We start from the raw sequence: 13,452 nt of genomic DNA on the forward strand, positions 1-13,452 counted from the left end.
CGCAGTATAGTGACGGGGACACTGTACTATAAAAAAGTTGTCCTTTGGATGTGACGTAAAACTGTGGTCCTGACTCTCAGTAGTCATTAAAAATCCCAGGGCATCCCCCGAAAAATGTCCAGGTCAAATTTCCTATCGGCCTTTACCAATCATGGCCTCTTAATAATCCCTATCTCTGAACTGGCCTCATCACTCTGCTCTCCTCCCCACTGAGAGCTGGTGTGTGGTGAGTGTACTGGAGCACAATGGCTGCCATTTCATCATCCAGGTAAGTGCTATACATTGGTGGCGGTGAAGGGGAGTCCCCATTACTTGTAAAGCACTTTGAGTGGAGTGTCAAGAAAGTGTTATATACAGTAAGTGTAAGAATTATTAGTATAACACCGCATTTAGACAAAAAAAGCTAGAGTATCAGCAGCTGGTGGGAGTAATAAACTAAGTGTACACTAGTGAAGATTCCATTAGCACATCACTCAGTATTTAGAATGAAAAATCCGGTAGTGTTCTCATTTTTTACTTTTCTTTGATCACAAAAATTACAACATTTACAGATGTCTATCTGCCCTTTGTAAATGATTAATTCCAATCACACTCATAGGTGGTATTTATAAAAGCTTCCATAGGTGAACAAGCAAGCACTATTTTTTTTGTCATATTTCTTTTCCAAAACGAATGTACACATAATCTATCTAGCTAGTGTCATGTTATATCCTACATTGGCACAGGTAGCTAGAAGCAATGAAACTAAGTTATCTAGGCATGGGCCTAGAAAAATAAAAGTAAGAGAAAAAAGTGTATGCAAGTTCACAAACAGTACTACAAAGTCAACACTTTTATGAGATCAGCAATGCCACTGAAGGGTCTGAGAGGACTGGCACAGGTTTACGTTAAGCGGCAAGGCTGCTGATTTCTGTATGTGGGTAATATTGCATCAACATTTACTGAAGTTAAGGCCAGGACAGTTCAACTTGTTTGATACTTTTTTGATGCTGCTAACAAGTAGAAGCATGTCTACTTAACTAACTTAATTTTTTTTTTAGTTTTAGCTGCAGTATGTTGGTTTTTGAGGCCAATACAATGCATTCACAATGTCTACTACAGTATGTCAAATTAATCTAGATGCATTACGTTCCAATGTTCATTTACTTTTTATAGTACATTTATTTATGTTTTGTATTGATTGATGCATATTTGGGCAATTGGGGGTGGTAATAAAGGGCGTGAGGGGTCCCCATCCTTTACGTTTGTTCAGGACCCCAGAATCACTTACTCTAGACTGCTGCTGATGATAAAAACCCCTGTGTCATGGTGATAACTAGAAGAAAACTCTAGTTTAATAAATGTTATAGTTTAAAAAACATACAGTAAATTCATATTTCTACGTTTTTTTTTTTATGTGATCACATCAATTACCTATGTTTCACAATGTTGTCTTTTCTGCTGGTTATCCTTTCATTTTTCCCCAGTGCTCTGATTTCACACTCTGGCAGATAACATGGAAATCAACTACTGTATATATTTCAGGATCACCCTATACTTTACTGCCTTGTGGTTTTTTTTCCTGTCTTTGCTCAGCAATGCAGGCTTATAATATTCCCTGGGGTAAAGCGCTTCCGTTTTTAATAAAACACTGAACGTACAGGGCAGGACAAACAAAAGTATTCACTCTATATTCACCTCTTGGGATCCTTATATACTGTAAACCACTGGAGATCAGTGCTCTCTGGAGCCGGGCCAGACATTTGACAGTTGAGGACACTTTTTTGACGACTCTTTGGGATAAAAAGTTGGTCTTTAAAAGCCCTAACCTTTATCTGATCACTTTTAATTTTTACTCACAGAAATCCTTTTGAGTATTGAAGATGATTCCTAATGGGTCTAAGGACACCCTCAAGTGTGCACACTGGATTTACGGAGCAATGGGTCCCTTTGTTCGTGTGATCAAGGAGGTTTTTAGGGTAGTTTCTCTTCAACGTTATCTACTTTTATGGAAAAAATAGATATCTTGTTCTGCAGTGATTCTTTCGTTCGTTGATGACTAGATGTGTCTGTGCAGTGGAGGCAGGTTTGGCTGTCTGCCACTGCTGCTGCTCAAAGGATAGTTGCTCAGCACTGGTAGCCTCTGCATTCCTTTTCCTGCTGTCAGTGGGACTCTTCTATGTTGATGTCATACATACTGTACTGCATGCAGCTCTCTGTTACATGTTTCCATTGGCCTTATAGGGGATGGAATCTAAGTAAAAAGTGCAGGTTTTATTAAAGCTTTATGGACCTCACTCCTAAATAATGCTACCTGACGGGAATTCTTTGGGTGCTATTTGGATGTGAGGGATGACGGGTTGGAGAAACCTCTTGGGGAAGGGTTTTGAAGACGGAGGAAGGGGAGCATGAGAAAAATGTTATGTGACTATTTTGTTCTCTTTCTCCACCCAAACAAAATGGTCACAAACAATGAAGTAATCATTATCCATAGATCCCATGACAGCATCACATAAACACACGGCATTAGTCATTAGCATTAGAGTGGTCCTGCAAGTGTAGCTGCATAACAAAAACTTTTACTGCATGAAGGCTGACCTGAAGTGTTTTTATCCAAGTGCCACCTCTAAGCAGTCCTTACTGCAAGAACATATTTTAGAGCTTTTCAAATATTATAATTTGTAATGGCAACCATTACGTATGTTTGTCAGATAGCAGCAGTTAGGGCCAGAGAACTTATATTACCATAGAAAACATCTGCATATTTTCAAATTCATGTTTACCTACATAATGTTATCCCTCATGACAGCTCTGTTGTAAATTATAGTAAAATAGGAAAAGCATAAATGTGATAAAAGATGTTTATTATTTAATTCTTTGTCTTTAGTAATCCTTCCTTCAGCAAATTCTTATTTTGCTTTTGGGCTGGCCCAGATCACACTCTGATAATCTATGATGGCCCAACGTTGTTTGCTAGTATACATTTCAAACACCCAACAGTGAAATATGAACCATGTGGAAGTTACTCTTATTTCATTTGTCAGAGAAAGGCATATTAACTTGGATCTACTGTAATTCCATTATACTGTAAGTGTTAGTGAGCCTCTTGAAGTTGAGTCCATTAAAGTAAAGTCACTGAAGAGGTCACTGGACATGGTTTCTTCTTCTGTGTAGTACTTAAGCACTGCAATCTTCAGTACTTGCTTCCACAGTTCTCTGTACTGTTTGGAAATGACTAAGAAGCATTCATTTAATTTCTGATGAGACTGCCTCACTTACAGTATTGTTTGTTAGTTTTTCTTCTGAAATTGCAAACAGGTACACTACTATGTTCATTGAAAAATGTACAACATGATATTGAGGAAAATGGCTGGAGTTATATATGAGATGATGTTTATGATTCCTCACAACTTCTTTTCAGCAATATTGGCAATTGCAAAAATAAAAATTAGATTTGTTTCTGTCGTATGTAGTTGTGTTTTTGCCTGAATTATTCAGTTGAAGACAAATTGTACCTTTTGCACATTTTGGCATATTTTTTTAATAGCTCAAACAAAATAGTAATAGGAAGCTCAACATTCATTTCTGAAGATCAACCTTAGGTGAGAATTGAGAGGATAGTTTTTGTTGGATGCTTTCTGTTTTGCTCCAGAAATGTAGATATTTTATTTTCTTTCAAAAAGGATTGATGCTCTTTGTTTTGATGGTTTTAGTGCCCTATTTTCCAGGGACTTTCAATGAATAAGTTTCAATGGTCTTGAAGAGCCATAGGCTCCTCTACTTTATTTTCTACATAAGCTCTTAATGAATTAGGAGTGGCTAAGGTAAAGCGCTTGCTGTCAGGAAGTTCCAGGTTCACAATTTGACTCTGCTACTAACTCAGTGCGGATTATGTTGAGCACATTACTGAACCCACTTGTGGAAGAGACATAAAACAGGTCACACCGTGCGTACCTCAGCAGGGTCAGTTTTAACGTATACTTCACTTCCTAGCCTGTTTAAGACTAACTGACTTGGATAAAAGTGAAACCTAAATGAGTTTCTTTCTAATATATTCATATATATTTATATTTTACATTCCATCATTTATATTCTTTTTCATATTTTTATTGATAATCAGAGTAATTTTAAATTAACCTAAAAACATGCAGGGCAAACTAGGTTCAATAGGCTGGTGGTTAAAGAAAAATATTTGAAATCAAGATGTTTAGTTACTGCCCCACTTGGATGATTCTGTATATTGCAATGAAATTTACATATAAAGAACGTGCAACAGGAATTGCAGGTAATCAATTCACTCCAAACATTAAATAGTCAATTTTATTTCAATTTATGTAAATGTTCCACCAAACTTTAAAATGTGGATTTTGCAATTAAGGTAGAAAAATATCTAAACTTCAGATGAAATCCTTTGCTGCTGTTTAATGCATTTTCCAGTCATGGACTGGAGGAGAGCCTATTCTTTCATGGGATTCTTTTCTATGTTTCCATAAAACATTTTTTTCCAGATGAAGATTTTATAGAATTAGGGACTTTTGGTATGGAAAAGCTTCTCTGGTTAAATACTTTTACTGGTACATTTTAGAGCTCATTTTAGATTCCCTTTGCCTTAAGTATAAAATGCAGACCTTCTGTTTTGATTTATTGTGTGGCCTTATTCTGAAACCAAGTAAGCTGATAGGGGCAGGATTTTCCAGTTAAAATAATAAACGGAATATATACCCAACACAACAGGAAGTTTTATAAACAAATACCAGAGCAGTAACTTTGTGAACATTGAATGAATTATATCATACAAACCACCAAAGTGGAAATTGTCCTCAGGACAGAATTAGGTTTTTAAACAAATGTTGATGGGCTGCCTGAATTGTATTGTGTGTTCTTTTTGCACAATCTAGGCTTTACAAATGAGGTGCATGATAATAGAACATAGACCAAATGGATGAGATCAAAAATGTTTTTAAAATAAATGTATATATAAATATTGATTTATCCTGCAGTGTGATAATACTAGCTCAAATATGTTTAAGCAGTTCCCTAACCAGAACGTAAACATTACACACTGAAATTTATTCTAGTAATTTAAAAGCAGGTTAGTCTTGCTAGTTTACTTAAAGATAGTTTATGAAACAATGTGGTTGTCTTATACAGTAAGTATCACGTTATTTTTATGGTTAATATCCTTGATATATAAAGTGTTGTGCAAATGCATTGGAAATTCTCACCTTCCTGAAAAATGTTCCTGTTAAAATGTTTGGTTGATGAAGGGTGTAAAATTAGTATTGTTCTCTAATTTATATTTATAAACCAGTCAAATGAGTGATTTATACAGCATGTACCTGGCTAGCTGAAAAACGCAGGTACTGGCAAGAGAGAGCTGAAACATATTAGTATGATATCCAGTGTTAAATACTTGAGACTGATGGTTATCCAGACATCTCACAGCTAATCATCATTAGAGCTGGCAGCTTCGGCTTTAGTCAGTGAGATGCTTTTCACTACAGACAACTGAGATAATCATCATCTCACTGTATTAAGAGCCAGAACTACAGTTGGTGGAAATCGCAGCACTACCGTGTGATAAAGGAATTACATATACTGAAAAGTTCAAAGAATGCATGATGTAAACCAGTTCTTTTCATAACTTATTTCAAGTATGTCAAGTATGTGAAAAATCAAGTGTGATAAAACATTTTTGTACCTTTATGATATAGTCCAGTTTGTCTCTTGGGTTCTTTCGATAGGAAGAAATGTTCCATTCTTTGTCTCCTTAAGATGTTGCGATCCTGAAATCCTTCAATTGCTAAAGAATGAATAGCCCCTACTATACAGTTCTTTTAAAATATTTTTTAGAATTTACCACAAGTACAGTATTTTTGTGAAATGGAAGTCAGATCAGGCTTTGCTACTCCTGCTGCCATAATGCCTCATTTGATGGTGCAGGACTTCAACTGGCCAGTTATTGCCTTGCATAAAACCAGGTAGCGCCCAGCCAGTAAAATGACCTAGTGTCTTCCTGATATTGTGCATGACTAAGGGTTGAAAAGGAAATTATATATGAGGCCAAAAATATTATGCTTTTTACCCTTTTGATTTGTAACTGTAATGCCAGCACTGTGCACACTGACATGGCAAATACTAGTCAACATACCAAACATTACTGCATTCATGAAGCAGAGATGCCTTCAATGTTTTGGTGATTTTCACAGTAAAGATGATGATGATGATGATGATGATGATGATGATGCATTCTGAATGTCCAGCTTTCCAAATGATAAAAGGCCAGAATACCACAAAAAAGTATCAGTCAAGGATTTAGGTAAGCAGAACATGAAAGCTATTGGTATTGGTACAAATCCATTTGAAGCTTTGACAGGGTCCAGAGACAGATGACACCACACTCTCCAACACAGATTCCAGCACCAAGATGAATCAGAAATCAGGACACATGGATACAGAAACAGGATAGAATTGTTTCATCAACAATGGTTGCAACACAGCGCTCTGAAACTTATGGCAGTGTGTGAAAATCTTTAATCGCCTTTAGCACCTGTGTTAAGAATGTAGTATATTTTGCTGAAGAGTTAATGTAAAAAAGGATGCTACAATACCGATCAGTTATTAAATAAGCTACATTTTTAAATAAATATATGTATAAATATTTTATTGTGTTTTGTTTCACAGATAATTGCAGAGACTGGATTTATGTGGAAAATGTTTTTCAAATTTATTTCTGTATAATTTTCAGTTTACAGCAATTTCATTTTTTAAATGGTCTTCTTTTCTAAAACCACATAACTATACGTTTTACCACTCTAAGTCAAGACTGGCAAGTATATCGGAGAAATATGCAGAGGTTCCAATAATATCTCTATGGCCATTTTTAAAAGTGAAATGACTGCAGTCATTCTCCACTCTGCTGTGGTGCGTTTTCCTCTTGCCCTGAATCCCTTGTCTCAATTTGCTTTAACATTTGTATTTATTTTTTAAAGAAAAAATATTTTTTATTACAACAGTCTGGCATTTGTGACTCAGACACATTCCTTAATTCCTCTGAGGAGCACTTCCAAGAGATAGAGCAGTGACGCTTAAGCCAAGGTCTCCCCTCAGAAGCTTTACTCTTTCAGTCGGATTAGGCGTATTAACTCTTTCCTGTCTAAGTCTTTGAGAAGGGTTTAAACTGGAATATGTCTTTTTGCAGATGTGCCTCTGCTAATATAAATGTTATATTATATTAACTTATATTAAATGTTTCCATAATAATACTACTACTAATAATAGTAGAAATTATGTAATGTAATGCATTTAAGAGAATGTTATGTTTATTTGTCAGTTGTTTGTTATTATACAGTATATACAGTATATTATTATAATGAAATTCACAGCAGCATTTTGAAATACGTTGCACCCTAAAAGCCAACATTTAAAAGAATAAAAAGATCTTTTAAAAGTTAACTGAAAATTACATTGAAGCAATTAGCTTCTACAATAGTCATTCATTATTAATAAATTGTAGTATTGTATAATTTAAAAAGAGGTTTTTCAAAAGAAGGAGCACTAGTTTTTTTGAATACATCAGTTACAAAGTCGACTCAGGGTGAAGTTTTATTTGTTTTGGTTTAATCAAAATTTTTGGATTTAATTAAATTACCTATCATGAGTTTATATTATATTAGCACTACAGCCAGAAGATGGAGTATGGGGTGCATATCGAAATGTAACACACAATCCTAAATATAAATACTTTGGAACAGTAAGTGAAATCCTGCCAATAAGTACCTCCATCTTCTTCTCATTTGTGATGTTCTAACACAGTATAGAAAAAATCAAAACAAAACTTAAATGTAAGTCTACAAGGGATACAGTACTAATTACATTAAGGACATAAAAAAGCATTTTAATATTTCAATGCAGAATTGTTTTAGCCAATTGTAGAAATAACTATTTTGAGCGAATGATTAATAAATGGCTACACATTCTGAAACAAACTACTGACTCTTTTCTTCTATAATGGAAATTCAAGAGCTTGTAACAGAACGTTCAACAGAAACATAACTAAGTCCAAAAGTACACATAACTTTTGCTGCTCATTAAATTGCATTGCGTGTCCTAAGTGGTAAGGTGACTTAAGACTTGGCCTGTTCTGCTTTTGTTGTCTTTATTCAATTAAGACAAACCAAATTTGAGAGTGGAACTGAAAAAGGTCACTGTTTTCCATCCTTTGCAGTTGCACACTGCAGTTACAGGGCATGATGTGACTCATCAGATAAGCACTATAGTTCATATGTTAGGTTTGGCAAAGTGTTATAAATGAGTAGCATTTTGGAATTCTGTTTGCTGCAGAGATTAACAAGACTCATAAAATGGCATGTACATTCTCGTAGATGAAGGGTGGGTATTATCATATCTGTCAGATGTTCAGGCATGTAAGAACTACTCAAGTCCTACTGTCCCAAGAGCACATCAAATTTCTCCATGCCTTTTGAACACAATTTACCACATGAACTACTTGTTCATGCTTGGCTTTCCTTTTAGTTCAAATTCACTTTTAAAATCTTTTAACCAAACTGTAAAGCATCTTAAAATTAGATTAAAGTAGATTAAAAGTTTCAAAACAAATTTAGATATGATGCATTATATCTAGAAATCTTGTTCTGTGATGCATTAAGATATTTAAGGTGCATTATATCTACTGTACATCTTGTTCTGTGGTGCATTTACATATTTAAGAAACAAAGATAAGATATGTGAATGAGAGGACAGGCTTCTGTGAGTATCTTGGCAGCAACAGGCAATGGTGTAGTCCAGAGGCATTATAGAGAGCAACTTGAAGAGAGAAGTCAATCTGCATCTAGACTCCAGCTTGGAAGGCATGAGTCTGGGCCTTGCAGTTAGAAGTTTTTTTTTCTAAAGCCAGACTGGGCTGCCTTAACGAGTGCTGCACTGAGTTGCATTACAGGTTCTGATAACATGGTGATTGATAACATGTGTGCCACTGTATCTTTTCAGCACAGATGAAAGAACAACACTGAGTAAAGTGCAGGAACTCTCTGTATCTTATTAATAGTAGACACAGGGGCAACCAAAAGAGCGAGAAAGAGTAAGGAACAGAAGACTGGCTGCTGCTGTTTCAGAGACATTGGTATAGAGAAGCCTCCCTGGCCAAACAGGATCATCCAGGTGTTGAGTGTAAGTGTGTGGTAAGTCTGAATACTCTCCATGTATGAGGTGCATTGAACTTGCCAGCAGACTAGGGAACTCAGTGAACTGTATGGTGGTTTGAGAGAATACAATGAGGGATGCTGTACTAGGAGGCCACTGGAAGGGAAATTTGCCACGGAGGACACTGGAGTGAATATTCTCTTACATAGTGTAAAATGGGAAATCTGGAAGCTACAAGTACTCTTATGCCTCGTAAGAGATCAAGGAAGTAGTGAAAGATAAGTTTGGAAACAAGGAAAAGATCTTCCTTTCCCAAGAAAGAGACCAATGTAAGAGCCAATCCCTGAGGGCAAGTGGGAGTCTGGAATAGTTGAAAGGGTTAAGGTGAGGATCACTGGCTGGGCAGGCTCCTTCAGGGACAACAGGAAAGGAGGACTGAGAAAGAGAAAGAGATGAACACTGGTGATAAGCTGGCACTGAAGGTGCGGTGAGGTGGGTGCCCTTTCATGAAGTAGAGCAGAAAGGGCAGAGAGAAGGACGGAGAGACCAAATGAAGTTGGGGCTGTGGAGGAGGAAGGGAAAGAGAGGAGGGAACAGAGGAGAGGGATAGAGAAAAGTGTCATTAGAGGAGCAGTAGTTTCCAGAGCTACAGGGATGGGTGAGAACATCAGAAGGAGAGAGAAAAGAACTGACTTCATAGCCACTGCTGAAGGTACTGACATAAAGCGACTGCGGAGGGCCATTGGTTTCTGCGGAACGTGAAGTAGAGGTCAAAGAGCTGCACGTTCGAGACAGCGACTGCCTGTGGCTTGGAGGAGGCAAACATCAGCCAGATTGCTAGATTTCTCCCTGCTAAACAGCTAGCAATCGCAAGGAGATAGTGGAGTGGGAGCCGGGTGACAGTTCCTGTTGCTGCTGGAACTGGAAGGAACAATAGAGAATAAAATGTTGGAGATAGAGAACTGGAAGGTAAGGTCTGTTTCTGGTAAGAGCTAATGCTGAGTGAGAGATATCTTACTTTGGCAAGAACAAAAGCAATGTGAAAGAAAAGATCCACACAAACAGCACTCAAGAGGAAAGATATTTGTGTGAAAGAGAGCCGAAGTTGGCAAGATTTAACTTTTGAATTTGACCTGCTCCTGAAAGAAACTAAATCAAGCTTTTAACTGGACATAAACCACCTTAACACATTTATCTATTGTGTATAAACCAGCGAATATGCTGATGAAACTATAGTGTCCTACTTTAACATAATTTCTGATTAAACATTAATCAATACCTTCCATAAAGTAAGAGATTGTAGTTAAATCTGAATACATACTGTATAAAGGAGTTGTAAATAAATGCATGTGTATTATTTAGGTAACCATCATTAAATATACTCTACTGCTGGAGGTCAGAAATACATAGACACCAGAGAAATCTCACTGAAATGCAATGAACAAAATTAGAGTTAGCTTAAATTATTATAATCATGCAACTGCTGATTATACAAATCTCTTATTTGCAACAATAGAGTTGTTTTATTGCAGACATTTCCATTGTATGTAATCATAGCTATACTTGAGGCACATTTTCCCCTTTCCTACCATGCTTATCCTATATCACTTCATTTGGGTTAAGGTCACAATCAAGACATTTCAATCATTTCAAAATCATTATCTGTTTAGAAAAAAAGCCTTTACCATAAGATGGATTCCTGAAAAATTAGAGCCAACATCTGATTTTCAGTTCATTTTTGATTTAGCTTTATGTCATTCAGCAAAAAAGACCTCTAGCCCTAGCAGCAACATTGTTCTAATGTAACGTGGCTCCTTCTGTGTGAGCCTGTCATTGTGATGATGACCCCTGACCCTCTGGAGCTTGCTTTAGGCTTTCTAGGATTGTCATAGATTGCACCGAAACTGTTGGCTTGATAGTGTGGCTTAGTTCTTGCAGTTGCGTATTACTCATATCGTCACACCCAAGTTGTATTGAAGATTAAAATGATACCAAGTAAAGGGCTCTAATTGGAATTATGTAAATTGCCAAAGATTAACTGTGTTCGTAGTTTTTTTCTTTATGTCTTTTGACAAATGTCTAATTTCCATAATTATTCTTGAACTTCACTTTAAGGTTTTATTTGTTCATCAGCCTATAAAATTGTTTTTTTTTCTAAATGAGGAAAAAGACAAGGCAAGAGGTGCTGTTTGAAGCGATGAGGCAAAAACTCTGACGTAGACAAATGGAATATTATTACACATACTAGCAGGTAGAAATATGACGTAGCACAATAGCTTTACTAGCAACTTTATCCAATCAGAACAACAAGGCAGAAAGACACAAGGCAGCATCCAGCGAGATAGGTGACCAGTCAAGACACAAGGCAGCATCCAGCGAGATAGGTGACCAGTCATTGACATACACACACTGACACAAACACACTCAAACCAGGGCCGGGTTTCCCAGAAGCCAAGTAACCTACCAGTATGTCTCTGGGCTGTGGGAGAACCCACAGGAAACCCACTTAAACACTGGTAGAACACACAAACTCCACACACCTACAGTAACACTCCAGGTCCACAATTGAACCCAGACGTCCAACACCATGAGACAGCAATGGTTAACACTGCGCCACTGTGCCGAATTTAGGTTGTTTATTGCGAGCACCAGATCAGCTGAGGTAAGGAAAGAAAAGTCTGACATTTATACTGGGTCAGAGTAATTCTGCTTGACCACTGCTGTTGTCTATAGATAAAAATTACTGGATGCCATATGCAGCCCATGGTACTGTATACTGCAGACCTTAGTCCAGCAAAACATCTCTGAAACCAGTTCATCAATGCCATTAACCGGGGGCAGCCTTGACCAGTAAAAGTTTTGCTAACTGGCTGCAGCTTTGCAGGAGAAGTGGCCGAACATCAGCACTCTGCAGTTAATCAAGTCAATATATCAACAAGGCAAGGACTGTATTAAAGCTCAGGGAGTATTCCTGATCCTAAAGTACTGCATAAAGGAAGAGAATGTTTTAAACAGACTTCACATTCTGAGAATTTGTTAACTATGAAGGTAACCTGTAGTACGTGCAGATTATAAAAAATTATGAGGTCATGGAGAAAGTCTGAGGTAGGATGGTCAAGAATCAAAAGCAGAAAAACAAGACCTGATGTTCTAATCTTCCTAATTCTAGAATAGATGAGAATTATGGAGCTCGATGACAAAGAGAAAGGAAGAACAAAAGATGAAAAATACATTCTATTTACATGACTAATTGATCAAGATGGATTTGCCAATTAAGTATTTTTTCATATTCATGGAGCAATACCTATGAAAAGAAAAAAAAAACGTTATATACTGAATAGAAAAGTAATTTCTGAAACAAAATGTTTTAATTTTAATTATTTTTGTATCTTATTAAACATAATAAAGCAGATCTTTCATAGAACCTAGATGCTATTTTAATAAAAGTGCAGTGCAACTCTAGAAAGACTGGATACAAAGTGATTATGCAACTGCGTCTTGCTAACTGACTGTGACACACCCACTGTTGTTAAATTTACAATACTGGTTATTCTGTTTATTAATTAATGAAGCTTCAGCTATTTTAGGCAGTGCAAACAAAAAGATCATCTACCTTCTTCAAATCTCTTTTTACTTTACAAAGCATTTTAGTGCCTTAATTATATATTTATGCAAAGCATTATGTTCTGGGGTGTATGACACACTTCTCATTGCAATTTCCCTCTCCACAGTTAGGTGAATGTTTGATGTATCAGCTTGAATTTCAAAATTTCAATACATAAAACAGTAAATATCGAGTTTTGAAGTGTGCTTAACTTGGACTAAAATGTAATCAACCCCCAGATGTAGAATTTGTTTCAGTGTCTGTCATGTAGCAAATGGAGCTCTGCATCTGTATTACCTGTAAAGACACAACATTCACAAAGTTACCAGATCATTGCTTTTGCTTATATTTTTTTACCATAACATTAGGACAGGAAGTACAGTAAAAAGGCTCTTTCAGAGTGCTCTGGACATCAACTATTTAGTCAAACAAACTTCTCCAACTTCACTTGTCATCCTAGTTCTGGGACATTGCCAAAGTGGATATTGGCTGGATATAAGGAAATTGTGGGTTTGTGTATGAACAGCTCAGTATCAACGAAGAGGAAATTATATTCACTTTAAATATTGATCATATTTTACCACAATAGAAAAGTTAGGATATATATAATGAAAAAACATACAAAATATCCCTTTGTAAGGCCCAACATATGTTTATTTTCATCAGCGATGAACAGTATAAAATATACAACAGTTTACTATCTGATA

Source organism: Lepisosteus platostomus, chromosome 3 (assembly GCF_059453375.1).
Source record: "Lepisosteus platostomus isolate fLepPlt1 chromosome 3, fLepPlt1.hap1, whole genome shotgun sequence".
Taxonomy (NCBI): Eukaryota; Metazoa; Chordata; class Actinopteri; order Semionotiformes; family Lepisosteidae; genus Lepisosteus; species Lepisosteus platostomus.